The sequence below is a fragment of the Eschrichtius robustus genome, chromosome 9 (assembly GCF_028021215.1).
Source record: "Eschrichtius robustus isolate mEscRob2 chromosome 9, mEscRob2.pri, whole genome shotgun sequence".
Taxonomy (NCBI): domain Eukaryota; kingdom Metazoa; phylum Chordata; class Mammalia; order Artiodactyla; family Eschrichtiidae; genus Eschrichtius; species Eschrichtius robustus.
The window spans coordinates 125,095-139,431 of NC_090832.1; the positions used below are offsets into that span (position 1 = coordinate 125,095).

General features: G+C 44.6%; 1 protein-coding gene across 1 annotated transcript in view; it reads right to left on the minus strand.

Moving 5' to 3' along the window:
* Positions 1-617: 617 nt before the first annotated feature.
* The window catches only part of FAM120B (family with sequence similarity 120 member B), an 84,433-nt gene continuing 70,713 nt past the window's right edge, over positions 618-14,337 (minus strand). The window contains exon 11 of the mRNA XM_068551107.1: positions 618-1,410. The gene's annotated coding sequence lies outside the window, so the exon portion shown is untranslated. The remainder of the gene's footprint in view (positions 1,411-14,337) is intronic.

Here is a 14,337-nt window from a genome sequence, read left to right on the forward strand (position 1 = left end):
CTCCCAGCCTGGTACCGAGGGGCGCGAGGCACAGGATGGACCCACCGCACCACAGCTGCAGGGGTGGGTGGGCGCCCGGGGCAGGGTCCCCAAGCCCCGCTCCCCTCAAGGCTCCGCTCCCCCTTGCGCCGCCACCGCAGGCCCTGCAGGAGGCTCAGCCGCCACTGTCCCGGCGAAGCCCTCCTCCAGCACAGGCTACGGCAGCCCATGGAGAGCTACTGGGGCTGTGATGCTGACAGTATCTGCGTCATAATTTAGCTTCCTTTCATCTACATCACGTCTTAGACTGAAGGCTGTGTTAAGGAAGCGCTGTGAGCGTAAGGAACCTAATGCGAGTCGGCACGAATTTAAGTAACATGAGAAGAGCAACAAATCAGCACAGAAACCACTTCTTTCCTTTTAGGGAGTACGTGTGACTTACACTTGAAGATGAGGACACCAGGGCCACAAAGTAGGAGGAGGCCAGGCAGAGCCAGGACCAGACCGTGCTGTCGCCACGGTAACCTCATGGGAGTCGTCTGCTACCTACGAGGCCTGGGTTAGAGCCCCAGGGCCTTTCCAGCTCTAGAACTTTAACTACAGGTCCAAATGAAAAACAGAAGCAAAGAAGTCAGTCATGTTTTCTCATTAGTAACAGACTAATCATTTATATTTGGCATAAACCACAAACTGGTATCACAGATCACCGTTATGACATGAAGAGAGATGGCAAACCCAACCAGACCATCGGTACAGCTGCAGGTTTCCCTGTGGGCCTTGTGGCTAGTGCTGAGGAACAGAGCACATGGAGTGCGGCCCTGGTGCCCCCGTCCCGGATGGGTCACGGCTTTTCCCTGGTTCTTGCATGTGTCTCCTTTGATGATGAGGTCTGGCTAATTCCTAGGAGCAAAATGGTCACCACAAACCAGTCATTTCCACTCACCAGTGGAAAACTCTTAACTCCTGACAAAATGGCCTTTTGGACAAATTTAAACAAGGAATCAAAACCTAAAAGCTGTACCATGGACACATCAATGCATTTTACAAGGATCCTTGTACGTCAGAGGCCTGGGCCCACCACTGTGAGAAAGTAACTTTCTGTGAAATCGTGTTTTGAACTCAAGGACAGCTACATGAAGACACGTGTGTGCGCCGGGCTGTGTGCAAACGAAGCAGGAGCTGCAGCCACGCGCTCGGGACACACATCGAGGCCTCTGCTGTGCGGCCGACCCGAGGACTCCTGCAGCGCGGCCGAGTTCTCCACTCCCTGTTCTCTCCCACGAGCGTCTCTGCATTTACACTCACTGTTAGGGCGATACTTGTATTCGGGGTGAAGCTGCAGTGGTGGTTCTGGGCGACATGTCGCAGGTGGTTTTCCGTGAGTGTCTTCAGCTCCGCCTTGTCTTCCTGGCTCCCTTCTCTACCCGCTGCCTGTGAAATGCACAAAGGGAACGGAGTTTAAAACACACACCACGTCCCATGTACGTCTTGGACTGGGTGCCAGTAACGTGTGAAACAGTGTATTTTATGATGTGTCTTGACTGTAGATAAGCCAGAGGCACTATGTTCAATGTCCAAGTTTTAAAACAATTCTCTCTCCAATGGTGACAGCGTTCTGTCCCACCCAGCGGGCAGGCGTTGGCTGGACTGCGGGAACACAAGTGACTGCGTGAGTCTCCGTGGCAACCGCATCTTCTGAGCCAGCCCGCTCTCCCTGCCGGGACAGGAGACAGCCTCCTAAGCTGGAGGGCCTGGGTGGGCGGGGGGTGAGCGGGCAAGGAGGGGTGTGTCAGCTGCAGTTCCCTCCACAGGGAGCACCACACCTGAGGCCGTGTGTGTCGGCATGGGTGCGGTGCTGCCTGGACGTGGAGGAGGGTCTAGGAGAAGCCGAAGGACCCCCTGCCCCTGGGGCGCCCCCTCGCTGAGTGTGGCCCTGGAGGCCCACGATGGGTCTCCTGATCTGACGCCACCAACCATGTGCTTCTTCCGTGTGACCCCTGCTGTCCTCAGGGCTCAACATCATCCTTATTTTGTGGGTCACTCCTGCCTCGGTGATGCTGGAAGGTGCCAGCCCCTCTCCTCTGAAACGCTCCTCCCCGCGACCCAGGGCACTTGCACCCGACTCCTCCTGCCCCCTCCGGCAGCTCTCCCTCAACCTCCCCTTTCTCCGTGGTCTGTGGGTGCTGGTGCCCCAGGTGCTATTCCTAGTTCTCTACAAATGTGCTCGCCGTGTGTGCCTGCATCTGTGTGCGTGTGTGCCATCAGCGTCTCAAGGGCAACACACCCACAGGTTACTGCTGTTCTCCCCATGCTTCCAAGTCAACGGTACTGAAATCTTAACCCAACACAAGTCAGAAACCTGGGGGTTATTCCAAGGCCCCTCACCCTGCTTCCAAAGGTCACGCAGAGCTTCAGATTTTCTCAACTACATCATCCCTTCTGTACCTCCAGAAGAAAACTAGAGGTCTTTGCTCTAAGGAAAGTGACCAACCCGAGGTAAGAGAGCGAAGGATTCCAGCGTCAGGGCTTCCATGAGGGTCCCATGACTGAGGAGATGGCGGGCGGAAGCCCCGCCAGGCACAGACTTCCAATCCCCTTTTTAATGCCTGACTCTTCAACAAGAGCAGACACTCAAGAATCACCTGGCATCTGAGAAAAAAAAACTAAAGTAAAAACAGAAACCAAAACAAACATACAGAAAAAGAAACTTGGAAGGACAGTCTATGAAGGAAGAGAAACAAAATAAGACAAACCTACAGGTGTAATTAATCTCAGATGTGAGAGAAAACGTGCAGTCTTGACACAAAGAAGAAAATGTGATAAAAATTAAGTATGCTGAGCTTTCAGAATTTAAAAACAGCAAAATTAAAACATTAATAGAAAGGATGGAAAATAAAGTTTAGGAAATTTCCCACAAAGTAGAGTAAAAAGACAAAAAGATATTAGGAGGAAAATATAAGATAATTTATAGGACTCAGAATACAGTGTCTAACCTCTGAGACAAATAGCTGAGAGCAGAGAAAATGAAAGGAAGAAGTCATCACAGAATCATTTGAGAAAAGTTTTCCGGATCTGAAAGACGTGAATTAGCTTCATGTCACCGTCCACTCGGCAGGTGGGGCGCGCTGGAGATGGGCTGGCTTCCCCCACCGCTCTGAGCAGGGGCTCCTTGGAAGCTCTTGCTGGTGGTCAGGTGTGTGCCAAGAAGCTGGGCTGGGTGCTGGACCTCCCCGACTTGGGGCCCTTCAGGATGGCCAGGCCTAAGGCCTTTCCTTAGAAGCTCACCCACACCGACCTCCTTAGAGAGTGAAGGACACACCTTCCTCACCACAGGCCAGAGACAGACCCAGTGTGTAGAGGTTGTTAAATTAATTAAACAAAGAGGCCATCAGACTGACTTGGCTCCAAGGCCTTAGCAGCCTAAGTAAGCAAACCGAAACTGTAACCCTGAAATGCCTTGAAATGAAGGAATCAAAACCTAAGGACAACCCATCACAAGCAGCCAGAGAGGCTACGAGCTCCAGCCAGTCAGAAAGCTCCCGGCCTTGCTTCGCCTCTCTCTGGACAAGGTTCCCCTCAGCTCTTATTGGCGACGCCTCCAAACAGATTCTGCTTTGGTGCAGCCCAATTTGAATTGATTTTTTTCCTCAAATAAACTCTTAAAAATTTAATATGCTTTAGTTTGTCTTTTAACAAAGTGAAAGAGAGTTAAGTTAGCAAAGAAAAGACATGGAAAGTTGAAGCAAATGCGGCAAAATCTTGATAATGAAGTATCTGGAACATCCGTTCTGAAGCTGAAGCTTCCATTACTGCAAAACAATGGAAAGAATGGCACCTGCTAACCAGGGCATAAAGGTGGATGAAAAGAGGGAGGTGAAGAGCTGAGGACAGGCTGCGGGCCGTGGAGGGAACGGAGGATGTAACCGAGTCACTCACGAAGGAGGCAGACGCCTTCACACCCAGCTTCCTTCCTCTGAAAACCTCGGAGACGGAAACAAAACCTCAGCAGCGCGTGAGCGGCACTTTAGAAGCTTGAGAGCAGCCTCCACAATAAAGCTGAAGGTCAGAGGTGACCTGATGCCGTCGCACTGCTGTCTGTTGAGGCCAGTTTTAGCTGCCAGACACGTCTTCCTATTTCTTTGTATGCCTTGTGACTTTCCATTGAAAACTGGACATTTAAACCTTATACTGTGGTAATTCTGGAAATCAGATCCTCCTCATCTCCTGGTGTTTGCTGTTTGTTGTTGCCGTCTCTGTGCTGGGGACCAGCCTGAGTGGGACACGTAAGGCCTGCTCACATCTTTTCTGAGCCTGCACCCTTCCCTGGCCATGTGTGGCGGCTTTCTAAATTCCCCTGTATATATGCTTGTTTTTGAATGTCCTAACCCTTAAACGTCTGGCTTCCAAAAGAGCACAAAGGGAAAAAAGAGGAAACAAAAGCCCCACAGGGGTTGCTCCTTTAAATACTGTGGGGTTGAGACAGTGGCGGCCAGCGCCTGTCCCTCAGCAATCAAGAAGCCTGATGTGTGGCCCAGGACCTCACTGCCCATCCTGGCTCCAGCAAGCTGCACTAGGAACGTGGGCATGGCTGTCTGCCGAGGGCCTGGAGGATGGGCAGCCAGAAGGGATGGATGGAAATTAATCACGACTAACCAAGCCAAGCCTCCCCTGGAAGCTGCAAGCCTTCAGACTCCAGAGTTCCAGAACAGCTCCTTCCGACAGGTTCTGCCAGCACAGCTGCTGTCTAGGTAGATGGGCCCTGGAGCCTCCTACTCCACCATCTTCCCTGACATCACTCTCTTCCCATCAATTTTTGAATGCAGTACTTTTATTATTATTTCTAAAAGTAATTTTGATTTTGATTTCCTCAGTAAAAATTTAGAACGGTGGATTAATTTCCAAGTGGGAAGATTTCTGCTTTTTATCCTTCTGTTGTTGATTTCTTAAGTTATTTTCTTATGGACAGAAAATATGTCTTATGTGATTTCTGCTTTTCACTAAATTGGTTGAGATTTACTTTGGAACCTGTAATACCCAGTTAGATTTTTTAACTGTCCATTTATTTTTGAAAATAATATAAATAAAGAGGGCATATATTGTTCTGTATATTTCTATTACAGTAAACTTGTTAATGAAGTTACTCAAATGTATATCATACCTTTGTCTACCTGATCTGTTTCTCTCTGAGAGAGAGATGTATTAAATATACTCTTATTGGGTCTATTTCTCCTTGTATGTTGCTTATAATTTTGATTTATATCAGGTGCATAAAGGGTATGACAGATTTTCCTCTATCATTTTCTTTCTTCCCCGCTTTCTTTCCTCTAGAGTGTACCCCTACATTTTACAAACATACATAAACTTACATTTTTCTAAAAACAGCTAGATTTATTCAAAACCTATTCTCTAAGCAAGATAAACAATTTAATCTGCCTTTACTTTTCACTTTAAAACAAAAAAAAATTTATTTATTTATTTGTTTATTTATTTTTGGCTGTGTTGGGTCTTCGTTGCTGGGCGTGGGCTTTCTCTAGCTGTGGCGAGCTGGGGCTACTCTTCATTGCGGAGCGGGGGCTACTCTTCATTGCGGTGCGTGGGCTTCTCATTGCGGTGGCTTCTCTTGTTGCGGAGCACGGGCTCTAGGTGCATGGGCTTCAGCAGTTGTGGGATGCGGGCTCAGTAGCTGTGGCGCACGGGCTCAGCTGCTCTGCGGCATGTGGGAATCTTCCCAGACCAGGGCTCAAACCCATGTCCCTTGCATTGGCAGGCTGATTCTTAACCACTGCGCCACCAGGGAAGCCCCTATTTTTCATCTTATGCCCCAGAAACACTCATAAGTTTCCTTATAATACCCTGAGATTTCAGTCTCCAATTGTTTTTGCTTATTTATTTTTTACAGTTAATAATTATAGAGCAATAACTATACATTTTACTGTTTTTTTTGTTCAACACTTTCTTATATCCCATGCATTCCTGTTAGCTGAAGTGCTCATTTTGCTAGAGCATATCCACTTTCTTTTGGAAAAGATCTGTTGGTCAAAATTTTACAATTCCTGAAAGTGTATTAATTTTTTGCTCTGATGCTACAATGCTAATTTGGCTGACTATAGGAGTCTGGGCTCAAAATTATTTTTCTCCAAAGGAAAGCAAAGAAATGACGTGATTGCCGGAGAGAAAGTAGATTACAAAGGGTTTCTGCAAAATGGGAGGAATGACCAGGGGGTGTAGCGGACGCTTCGGGAGCCGGGCGGTGGGGAGAGGCTGTGGCGGAGCAATGCCGCTGACCAGGTGACGGGGACTTGAGGGCACAGCTGAAGAGAATCGTGGGCAGCTCAGCCACAGGAGGAGATGAAAAAGCAGATATTCCCTCTGTTATTCTGGATTTGTCTATTTCTCCTGGCATTTGCTTATACAATTTAAATTTGATAATGCGTTGATGCTCGAAAGAGGGCAAATGTGGCTGTAGGAATGTACAGAAAGCAGAGTTGTCGGCCGTGACTGAGGTCGGGGAGAGTGCTGGAAAACTAAGCAGGGAGGAGAGGTGAAACGTGTGACGGTGGGACAGAGTGGAGGCTGACTTCCCTGAGGTCGGCGAGCGTGAGTGTTAAGGTGGGGCTGGTAAGGTTGACTGTGGGTTTTTCTCTAGCCACAATACAAATGCAAAGGATTGGATTTAACCGAAGTTTGCAGTTTTACCACATAAACATAGTAAAATGAGAGAGGCAAAGCAGTCAAGAATAGATACAAGAAAGTCACTTTGATTACTGACCATGGAACGTAAACAGGGAGGGGACACAGCAGAGAAGGAACGTGAGGACCAGTGAAGGGGGCTGGACCAGTGGACTGGGGTCCTGATCTGACCAAAGGACCACCCAGATCTAGAGGCAGGGAGCTGTGTGGCTGGCAGTAGGTGTTTAAAACTGATGTTATTTTTTTAGTGACCACAGAAGGGACCCAGAGCAGACTTCTCTCCTTCCCCTGAACTCTCTGAGGCACTGGAACTTTGTACCACCAGAGGCCTCTTGTGCCTGTCTGCCTCCTCAGAGAGTCCAGATAAATTGGGGAGATCGGTTCAAGATGGTGGAATAGAAGGAGGTGCACTTACTCCCTCTTGCGAGAGCACCAGAATCACAACTAACTGCTGAACAATCATCGACAGGAAGACACTGGAACTCACCAAAAAAGATACCCCACATCCAAAGACAAAGGAGAAGCCGCAATGAGGTGGTAGGAGGGGCGCAATCACAATAAAATCAAATCCCGTAAATGCTGGGTGGGTGACTCACAAACTGGAGAACACTTATACCACAGAAGTCCACCCACTGGAGTGAAGGTTCTGAGCCCCACGTCAGGCTTCCCAACCTGGGGGTCTGGCAACGGGAGGAGGAATTCCTAGGGAATCAGACTTTGAAGGCTAGCGGGATTTGACTGCAGGACTTCGACAGGACTGGGGGAAACAGAGACTCCACTCTTGGAGGGCACACACAAAGTAGTGTGCACACTGGGACCCAGGGGAAGGAGCAGTGACCCCACAGGCGACTGAACCAGACCTACCTGCTAGTGTCGGAGGGTCTCCTGCAGAGGAGGGGGGTGGCTGTGGCTCACCACGGGGACAAGGACACTGGCAGCAGAAGTTCTGGGAAGTACTCCTTGGCGTGAGCCCTCCCAGAGTCGCCATTAGCCCCACCAAAGAGCCTGGTAGGCTCCAGTGTTGGGTCGCCTCAGGCCAAACAACCAACAGGGAGGGAACCTGGCCCCATCCATCAGCAGACAAGCGAATTAAAGTTTTACTGAGCTCTGCCCACCAGAGCAACACCCAGCTCTACCCACGACGAGTCCCTCCCATCAGGAAACTTGCACAAGCCTCTTAGATAGCCTCATCTACCAGAGGGCAGACAGCAGAAGCAAGAAGAACTACAATTCTGCAGCCTGTGGAACGAAAACCACATTCACAGAAAGACAGACAAAATGAAAAGGCAGAGGACTATGTACCAGATGGAGGAACAAGATAAAACCCCAGAAAAACAACTAAATGAAGTGGAGATAGGCAACCTTCCAGAAAAGGAATTCAGAATAATGATAGTGAAGATGATCCAGGACCTCGGAAAAAGAATGGAGGCAAAGATCGAGAAGATGCAAGAAATGTTCAACAAAGACCTAGAAGAATGAAAGAACAAACACCTAGAAGAATTAAAGAACAAACAAATAGAGATGAACAATACAACAACTGAAATGAAAAATACACTAGAAGGAATCAACAGCAGAATAACTGAGGCAGAAGAACGGATAAGAGACCTGGAAGACAGAATGGTGGAATTAACTACCGTAGAACAGATTAAAGAAAAAAGAATGAAAAGAAATGAAGACAGCTTAAGAGACTTCTGGGACAACATGAAACGCAGCAACATTCGCATTACAGGGGTCCCAGAAGGAGAAGAGAGAGAGAAAGGACCCGAGAAAATATTTGAAGAGATGATAGTCAAAAACTTCCCTAACATGGGAAAGGAAATAGCCACCCAAGTTCAGGAAGCACAGAGAGTTGCAGGCAGGATAAACCCAAGGAGAAACACGCCAAGACACATAGTAATCAAACTGACAAAAATTAAAGACAAAGAAAAACTATTAAAAGCAACAAGGGATAAATGACAAATAACATACAAGGGAACTCCCATAAGGTTAACAGCTGATTCCTCAGCAGAAACTCTACAAGCTGGAAGGGAGTGACACAATATATTTAAATGATGAAAGGAAGAACCTACAACCAAGATTACTCTACCTGGCAAGGATCTCATTCAGATTCGATGGAGAAATCAAAAACTTTACAGACAAGCAAAAGCTAAGAGAATTCAGCACCACCAAACCAGCTCTACAACAAATGCTGAAGGAACTTCTCTAAGTGGGAAACACAAGAGAAGAAAAGGACCTACAAAAACAAACCCAAAATAATTAAGAAAATGGAAATAGGAACCTACATATTGATAATTACCTTAAACGTGAATGGATTAAATGCTCCAACCAAAAGACACAAGCTTGCTGAATGGATATAAAAACAAGACCCATATATATGCTGTCTACAAGAGACCCACTTCAGACCTAGGGACACATACAGACTGAAAGTGAGGGGATGGAAAAAGATATTCCATGCAAATGGAAATCAAAAGAAAGCTGGAGTGGCAATACTCATATCAGATAACATAGACTTTAAAATACAGAATGTTACAAGAGACAAGGAAGGACACTACATAATGATCCAGGGATCAATCCAAGAAGAAGATATAACAATTATAAATATATATGCACCCAACATAGGAGCACCTCAATACATAAGGCAAATGCTAACAGCTATAAAAGAGGAAATCGACAGTAACACAATAATAGTGGGGGACTTTAACACCTCACTTACATCAATGGACAGATCATCCAGACAGAAAATTAATAAGGAAACACAAGCTTTAAGTGACACAACAGAACAGATAGATTTAATTGATATTTATAGGACATTCCATCCGAAAACAGCAGATTACACTTTCTTCTCAAGTGCACACGGAACATTCTCCAGGACAGATCACATCTTGGGTCACAAATCAAGCCTTGGTAAATTTAAGAAAATTGAAATCATACCAAGCATCTTTTCTGACCAACAATGCTGTGAGATTAGAAATCAATTACAGGGAAAAATACGTAAAAAACACAAACACACGGAGGCTAAACAATACTTTACTAAATAACCAAGAGATCACTGAAGAAATCAAAAAATACCTAGAGACAAATGACAACGAAAACACGACAGTCCAAAACCTATGGGATGCAGCAAAAGCAGTTCTCGGAGGGAAGTTTATACCAATACAATCCTACCTCAAGAAACAAGAAAAATCTCAAATAGACAATGTAACCTTACACCTAAGGCAATTAGAGAAAGAAGAAGAACAACAAAAAAACTCCTGCAAAGTTAGCAGAAGGAAAGAAATCATAAAGATCAGAGCAGAAATAAATGATATAGAAACAAAGAAAACAACAGCAAAGATCAATAAAACTAAAATCTGGTTCTTTGAGAAGATAAACAAAATTGATAAACCTTTAGCCAGACTCATCAAGAAAAAGAGGCAGAAGACTCAAATCAATAAAATTGGAAATGAAAAAGGAGAAGTTACAATGGACACTGCAGAAATACAAAGCATCCTAAGAGACTACTACAAGCAACTCTATGCCAATAAAATGGACAACCTGGAAGAAATGGACAAATTCTTAGAAAGGTATAACCTTCCAAGACTGAACCAGGAAGAAACAGAAAATATGAACAGACCAATCACAAGTAATAAAATTGAAACTGTGATTACAAATCTTCCAACAAACAAAAGTCCAGGACCAGATGGCTTCACAGGTGAATTCCATCAAACATTCAGAGAAGAGCTAACACCCATCCTTCTCAAACTCTTCCAAAACACTGCAGAGGAAGGGACACTCCCAAACTCATTCTACAAGGCCACCATCACCTTGATACCAGAACCAGACAGAGACACCACAAAAAAAGAAAATTACAGACCAATATCACTGATGAATGTAGATGCAAAAATCCTCAACAAAATACTAGCAAACAGAATCCAACAACACATTAAAAGGATCATACACCGTGATCAAGTGGGATTTATCCTAGGGATGCAAGGACTCTTCAATATAAGCAAATCAATCAATGTGATTCACCACATTAACAAATTGAAGAATAAAAACCATACGATCATCTCAATAGATGCAGAAAAGGGTTCTGACAAAATTCAACACCATTTATGAATAAAACTCTCCAGAAAGTGGGCATAGAGGGAATCTACCTCAACATAATAAAGGCCATATATGACAAGCCCACAGCAAACATCACTCTCAACCGTGAAAAACTGAAAGCACTTTCTCTAAGATCAGGAACAAGACAAGGATGTCCACTCTCGCCACTATTCAACATAGTTTTGGAAGTCCTAGCCACGGCAATCAGAGAAGAAAAAGAAATAAAAGGAATCCAAATTGGAAGTAAAACTGTCACTGTTTGCAGATGACATGATACTACACATAGAGAACCCTAAAGATGCTACCGGAAAACTACTAGAGCTAATCAGTGAATTTGGTAAAGTTGCAGGATACAAAATTAACTCACAGAAATCTCTTGAATTCCTATACACTAACAATGAAAGATCAGAAAGAGAAATTAAGGAAACAATCCCATTCACCATGGTAACAAAAAGAATAAAATAGCTAGCAATAAACCTACCTAAGGAGGTAAAAGACTTGTACTCAGAAAACTATAAGACACTGATGAAAGAAATCAAAGATGACACAAACAGTTGGAGATATATACCATGTTCTTCAATTGGAAGAATCAATATTGTGAAAATGACTATACTACCCAAAGCAATCTACAGATTCAATGCAATCCTGATCAAATTACCAATGGCATTTTTTACAGAACTAGAAGAAAAAAATCTTAAAATTTGTATGCAGACACAAAAGACCCCGAATAGCCAAAGCAATCTTGAGGGAAAAAAATGGAGCTGGAGGAATCAGACTCCCTGACTTCACACTACACTACAAAGATACAGTAATCAAGACAATATGGTACTGGCACAAAAACAGAAATATAGATCAACGGAACAGGAGAGAAAGCCCAGAGATAAACCCATGCACCTATGGTCAACTAATCTATGACAAAGGAAGCAGGGATCTACAATGGAGAAAAGACAGTCTCTTCAATAAGTGGTGCTGGGAAAACTGGACAGCTACATGTAAAAGAATGAAATTAGAACACTCCTTAACACCATACACAAAAATAAACTCAAAATGGATTAAAGACCTAAATGTAAGACCGGACACTATAAAACTCTTAGAGGAAAACATAGGAAGAACACCCTTCGGCATAAATCATAGCAAGATCTTTTTTGACCCACCTCCTAGAGTAATGGAAATAGAAACAAAAATAAACAAATGGGACCTAATGAAACTTCAAAGCTTTTGCACAGCAAAGGAAACTATAAACAAGATGAAAAGACAACCCTCAGAATGGGAGAAAATATTTGCAAATAAATCAACGGACAAAGGATTAATCTGCAAAATATATAAAGAGCTCACGCAGCTCTATATTAAAAAAACACAACCCAATCAAAAAATGGGCAGAAGACCTAAATAGACATCTCTCTAAAGAAGAGATACAGATGGTCAAGAAGCACATGAAAAGCTGCTCAACATCACTAATTATTAGAGAAATGCAAACCAAAACTACAATGAGGTATCACCTCACACCAGTTAGAATGGACATCATCAGAAAATCTACAAACAACAAATGCTGGAGAGGCTGTGGAGAAAAGGAAACCCTCTTGCACTGTTGGTGGGAATGTAAATTGATACAGCCACTATGGAGAACAGTATGGAGGCTCCTCATAAAACTAAAAATAGAATCACCATATGATCCAGCAATCCCACTACTGGGCATATACCCGGAGGAAACCATAGTTCAAAAGGACACATGCACCCCAATGTTCACTGCAGCACTATTTACAATAGCCAGGACATGGAAGCAACCTAAATGCCCACCGACAGACAAATGGATAAAGAAGACGTGGTACATATACACAATGGAATATTACTCAGCCATAAAAAGGAACGAAACTGGGTCATTTGTAGAGACGTGGATGGATCTAGAGACTGCCATACAGAGTGAAGTCAGTCAGAAAGAGACCAACAAATATCGTATATTAACACATATATGTGGAATCTAGAAAAATGGTACAGATGAACTGGTTTGCAAGGCAGAAACAGAGACACAGATGTACAGAACAAACGTATGGACGCCAAGGGGGGAAAGTGGTGGGGGGGTGGTGGTGGTGGGACGAATTGGGAGATTGGGATTGACATGTACACAGCAGTATGTATAAAATGGATAACTAATGAGAACCCGCTCCATAAACAATAAATAATAAATAAAAATAAAATAAAACTGAAGTTATGAAGGGGTTGAGCTGTTGGTAATGAGAAGGCCACGGTGGAAGACAAGACCACTGAAAGGGGCGTCAAGGGACTAACATTACGCTATTGGAAGGACTATCGAGTCCAAGGCTGTTCAAATTATTCCAAGAGTCATGCTGGAAAGAGTGAGCTGGGAGCCCGAATCTTGAAGAGTGTGAAGTACAACAGGAAGCGTGGTGGTGGGGTGGATGACATGAGATTTAAAGTTCATTGTTTTTATGGAGAAGGGAAATAGTCTGTGTGGGAGATTCTGTTTTCCAAAAATGGCCACAACACTACTTCTGGTCTCCTATGCTCTTCCAGAACCCTACTCCTTTCCCATCAAGAGGAAAGTCTACTTCATGTCCACCTGAATTTGTACAGGCCTTTCTGGTTACCTTTTTGGACAGAATATGGCAGAAGAGCTGATGCATGACTTGTGAGGTTAGGTTATAAAAGTCGACATGGCTTCTGCCTTGTTCTCTAGCTCTTGGGGTACTTGTCTTTGGTAGGCAATTGCCATGCTGGGAAGAAGCCCAAACCAGCCCCCACGGACCAGTGGAGAGGCTCATGTGGAGAGAAACTGAGGCCCCCAGTCAAGAGCCAGCATCAGCAGGACATGTGAGTGAATGAGCTTCTGTATAACGTCATGTCTTCAGCTGAGGTCAAAGACACGGTGGAGCTGAGACAAGCTGCCTGAATTCCTGACTCGGAGCCTGTGAGCATTTGACATGGACGTTCCATACCACTAAGTGTTGGGATAATTTGTTAGGTATAAAAATAAAAGACACATTTTTCATTTTCACCAAGAACTTTATTGCACAATATATTCACCCTTTAGTTCCACTGCCTTCTGCCATTTTTCAGGCAACTTCGTAATTCCATCTTCCCAAAACTTTTTATCTTTTTTCGAGCAAAGAACTGTTCCAGGTGTCTCTTACAGTCTTCCAGGGAATGGGAATTTTTTCCATTAAGAGAACTTTGTAAAGACCAAAATAAATGGAAATCCGGAAGTGCAATGTCTGGTGAATACAGCGGATGAATCAGAACTTCCCAGCCAAGCTGTAACAGTTTTTGCCTGGTCATCAAAGAAACATTGCGGTCTTGCATCATCCTGATGGAAGATTATGCATTTTCTGTTGACTAATTCTGGATGATTTTCATTGAGGGCCGCTTTCAGTTGGTCTAATTGGGAGCAGTACTTGCTGGAATTGTTTGGTTTTCCAGAAGGAGCTCATTACAGAGGACTCCCTTCCAGTCCCACCATATACACAACATCACCTTCTTTGGATGAAGACCGGCCTTTGGTGTGGTTGGTGGCGGTTCATTTCCCTTGCCCCACGATCTCTTCCGTTCCACATTATTGTACAGTAT